The sequence below is a fragment of the Myotis brandtii genome, unplaced genomic scaffold (assembly GCF_000412655.1).
Source record: "Myotis brandtii unplaced genomic scaffold, ASM41265v1 scaffold1227, whole genome shotgun sequence".
Classification (NCBI taxonomy): Eukaryota; Metazoa; Chordata; class Mammalia; order Chiroptera; family Vespertilionidae; genus Myotis; species Myotis brandtii.
In genome coordinates, this window is record NW_005354280.1 from 43,588 (window position 1) to 48,495 (window position 4,908).

General features: G+C 37.0%; 1 protein-coding gene and 1 pseudogene across 1 annotated transcript in view; one reads left to right on the forward strand and one right to left on the reverse strand.

Annotated features, from left to right (window-relative positions):
* Positions 1-1,107: 1,107 nt before the first annotated feature.
* Positions 1,108-1,399, reverse strand: LOC102263261 (annotated as a pseudogene).
* A 1,747-nt stretch (positions 1,400-3,146) lies between these two features.
* Positions 3,147-4,908, forward strand: part of LOC102263861 (cytochrome c oxidase assembly factor 1 homolog) — a 23,132-nt gene continuing 21,370 nt past the window's right edge. Inside the window, exon 1 of the mRNA XM_005858893.2 lies at positions 3,147-3,183. The gene's annotated coding sequence lies outside the window, so the exon portion shown is untranslated. The remainder of the gene's footprint in view (positions 3,184-4,908) is intronic.

The following is a 4,908-nucleotide window of genomic DNA, read 5'->3' on the forward strand; positions in this document are numbered from 1 at the left end:
ACTTCAAGGTGTTCTCTTTGGGTAGAAGTAGCAACTCTATTTAAACCGCGCATCTGACAAGCAGCCCGTGTTCCTCTGCGCAGAATCTGACTGGCACTCCCATTGATTCAGGTGAATGAAAAGTCCTTAGCCTGGCTGAACACCCTTCAAGGTCTTGGTTCTGCTAAACGTCTCAGTCTCATCCTTCAAGGAAAACACCCCTAAACGGACACACTATCCCCCCATGCCAACATGCAGTAATCTCATCACTTTGGATATGACAGAGTTGTATCATGGTTTACCCATGTTTTGAAATTTACTCTTTCATTTAGTCAGAATTTGTTGAATGCCTAACATTGCCAAACACTGTTTTAGGAGCTGAGGATATAATGAGGGAGGGGGGGGGCGGGGAGGAATACAGTCTATGGTTCTTTAAAACAACAGCAACAAACAGCTTAATTGTGATATAGTTCGCATACCATAGGATTAACCCATTTAAAATGTACATTGATTTTTAAAGATACATTCACAAAGTGGTAAAACCATCAACACTGTTAACCTAAAAATAAAAGACCTTTCGAAGTGAGAGGCAAGCAGCATTTATTTGTGACCAAAGCATTCAGGTAGAAGCCCAGGGTTATTTATGAGAAGGGGAAGAGGAACAATTACATCAATAGAAGGAAGGCTTTTCTGTTGGTGCATTAGTTAACATAGTGATGCTAATTCTAAGCAATATTTTAAATTTTCAATTCAGTTGTCATCAGTCCAGTAGTCATAATATCTGCTTTCTTGTTATCTTTGCAGACAGTTCATTTGGGACACAATGTTGCGTTCCGCCCCATCTAAAGATTCTTTTGCTCTGTTTTAATATTCCAAGATTTGAGCCATAAGACATACAAGGCAGTTCCTCTGGGATAGCAACTGCATTTACACCATGATCAAGTTTAAAACATTTTCTTAACCCCCGAAAGAAACCCTGAACCCATGGGCAGTCTCTTCTGACTTTCTCCCCAACCCCACTGCACTCCTAGCCCTAAGTAACTACTAAGCTACTGTCTGTATATTTGCCTACTCTGGGTAATTTATATAAATGAAATCATACAGCGTGTAGTCTCTTTTTAAAATATATATTTGAAGGTTTTTTAAAAATTATTTTATGTACAAAGAGATAGCATTCTGTCATAAGGTGGATGTCTTGAACAACCCATTCATGGAAGTTCACTTAGTCCAACTTAATGAAACCTATGTCCTTCGCGTATTGACGGAAATACTGGCGACACATGTTGGGGCTGTACGTCCGGATCAGACCATGGCGTTTGAGCAGACACGGCAAGAACCCTGGCTGAATTTCCTTGGATGGTTCCAGTAGAGTTGCTGGTGACCCATCTTGCTCACTCTGTAGCAACGAGGCAAAAGGAAAGAGCTAGCGTACGCATGGCTTCTTGATATTTTTATGTGTAGTCTTTTTTGATTGTCTTCTTTCACTTCACATTCATGTCATCCATGTTGTAGCAGGTATCAGTATTTAATTCCTTTATATTGCTCGATTATATTTCATTTTATGGATATTTATCCATTGGTCAGTTGATGGATACTAGGATTGTTTTGGCTAATATGAATAACGCTGCTATGGATGTTTATGTATAAGTTTTAATGCAAGCATCATGTCCCCATTTCTCTTGGGTGTATACCTAGGAGTAGAATTGCTGGGTCTTAACATCTGAAGGAATTGCCAGACTGTTTTCTAGAGCTGCTGCACCATTTATAGTTCCATCAGCAGTGTATGCTGGCTCTGATTTCTCCACATCCTTGTCAACACTTGTCAGTAGTTGTCTTTTTTATTCTAGCCATCCTACTGGGTGTGAACTGTGTCTGGTGGTTTTGATGTGCATTTCTCTGGTAGCCAGTGATGTTGAACATCTTTTCACGTGCTTATTGTTGATTTGTATATCTTTGGACAAATGTCTGTTTATATCCTTTGTTCAGTTTTAATCAGTTTGTTATTCTTTTCATCACTGAGTTGTAAGAATTCTTTATATATTCTAGAGTGTTTAAAAATATATTTTTATTGATTTCAGAGAAGAAGGGAGAGGGAGAGAGTTAGAAACATCAGTGTTGAGAAAGAATCATTGATTGGCTGCCTCCTGCACGCCACCCACAGGGGATCCAGCCCACAACCCTGGCATGTGCCCTGACTGGAATCGAACCTGTGACCTCCTGGTTCATAAGTCAATGCTCAACCACTGAGCCACACCGGCTTGGCATATATATTCTAGATGTAATTCCCTTATCAAATATATGAAAGTCTTGTAGATTATGCTATAGTTCCTTAAAATGAAAAGCACGTGAGGTTAATATTTACTCTCTCTGAAGACCATGGTTAAGGTCTGTGGGGGCAAGTCAGTGAGTAAGTTGAACAACAACTGCTGTGTGTGGAAGACCAGGCCCAGGAAAAAGAGCTGTAAAGAATATGTGTACAGCATTATGAGATTTGAAAATGAAGCTGGAAGAAATAGTTTATATAATTTGTTTATTCCCTATTGAATTTTGTGTTTTCCTTACTGATTTGTAAGAGTTCTTTGTATAGAGATGTTCACCTATTTTGACTTAGATATGTGGCAAATATTTTCAGTCTATTTGCCTATTAAATTTTGTTTTTTATCTTTTACTATACTGATGTTTTATATTTTGTATAGTCAGGACTGTCAGTGTTTTCCTTTTGTAGGCTTTTGTGGGTGTAGTTTGGGATACTGCTTTAAATTATATGCGTTATAGAAACTAACATAGTAGTTCCCTGGTTAGTGTGACATATGCATTTCTAGTACATATTTAACTTAGAGTGTTTATTATTATAGACACTGCCTCCTTACCTCCCTGCCTTGAAAAATATGCTATAATCTGCTTCAGTTTTGTTGGTTCATTTAATTTTCTATTTCAAACAGACTTGTAGAAGTTACTCCTTTATTCTTTTATTCTTGTTTAATATACTGTATTAAATTTGTGAGAGCTGTACTGGACAGTTCTCATCAAGTAGTGGTACTTATTTTATGTTAATAGAAGTTTATTTGAGGATTTAAAAAATATATTTTTATTTATCTTTAGAGAGAGAAGAAGGGAGAGGGATAGAAACATCGATGAGAGAGGAACATCATCGATTGGCTGCCTCCTGCACTGTCTCTACTGGGGATTGAGCCTGCAACCAAGGTAAGTGACCTTGACCAGAATTGAACCTGGGACCCTTTAGTCCGCAGGCCAGTGCTCTATCCACTGAGCCAAACCGGCAATGGCTCTTTGAGGATTTAATATGTACAGAGCTTGGATGTAACTATATTGGTTCTATATTGATAGGGACATGCTGGGAATACAGTTTTATAAAATCTGATTAACATTTTTATATTTGTTTTTCTCATTTCATAGGTTTAACTCAAATATTTTTATATTTTTCTTATTTCGTAGTGGTAATTCAAATATTTTTAAGGTCGCTGAACATTTTGAGAAACTGGGGAAAGTTATTACAGTATTGACTATATTCTCTATGCTGTACTTTACATCCACATAACTGTGTAACTACCAAGCTGTATTTCTCAATCCCTTCATCTTTTTCATCTAGACCCTTAATTCCTCTCCCCTCTGGCAACCATTAGTCTGTTTTCTTTCAGAAACTCACAAACTTTCTCAGAAATAAAACTATTTTTGTAGTGATATCTTCACCAGGTGGCAATGTTGTGCTATAATAGGACATTAATAAAGATTGTGATGCTTGTTGTTGGCTGAAAGTAATTACTTTAAGTTTTCACTTCAGAAAACCAGGACAGTTAATTAAGAGTTAACATTAACTCTTGAATATATTTACTTGGATCCTTTCCAAAATCTCTCTTATTCTTGTAATATTCCTAGCAAACAAGTTGTGGATAAAAGTACCCGTAATACTTAATGTATTTATTTTCAAATGTTTTTAAATATTTGCAGAGTTATGAGTTAACTCTTTACTTAAGGTTAACCTTTGTGGTGCGAATAACTCTAGTTTTAAGAATAAATCCATGAGTCATAGAATCTTACCAGTGAGACTTAAGTTATTTTATATTCCAGCTTTTTCTATCACATGTAAGAAGCTCATCTATCATTCCTCAAAATTGGTGGCATTAATTAATCAGCAAATGGAGCAGATGCAGAAGAAAGATACAGATGTCGAATGTCAGATCCTGAGTTTGAAGCTTTAATGGAGATATTCAGTGGGAAATGATGTGGGGCTTGTGAGACATTCACACTTAGATGACTCATACGTTTTCAAACATAACGCACCCAAAAAGGGACTCCCCTTTTCCTTACACTTCCGGTGCGTTACATTGGACAGTATATACCTCCCTGGGAACTGGAACCACCATTTATCCAGATGCTCATGAAAACTGTCTCTGACCATCTTTAGGACCTTTCAACATTTTCTTTATTCTTCCTCTTAGAGTTTCTCAAATGTCATTTCATTTCTTCCTCTATCACCCTAGTTCAAACTACCATTATCTCTCTGGATACTGCTTCCTAATTGGTCTACTGAAAAGTATTATTACCTCCATTTTATTTTTCATATAAAATCTATTTTATTTTTTCCCCATCATCTCTTATTCCCTCATACCCTCTTCTACTTCCCCTTCCCCCCTCTACCCTGCAATCACTGCATTGCTGTCCATGAGTTCTTTTCATAATCTCTTCACTCCCACAACAGCTCCCCCCCACCCCCCTGCTCCGCCCCAACAGAGCTATGCCTGTTGAGTCTGTCTATGAGTTGGTTTCTGTTTTGCTTGTTAGTTCACTTTGTTAATTAAATTCTACATATGAGTGAAATCATATGGTATTTGTCTTTTTCTGACTGGCTTATTTATTTATTTTTTAAATTAAATCTTTATTGTTCAGATTATTACATTTGTTCCTCTT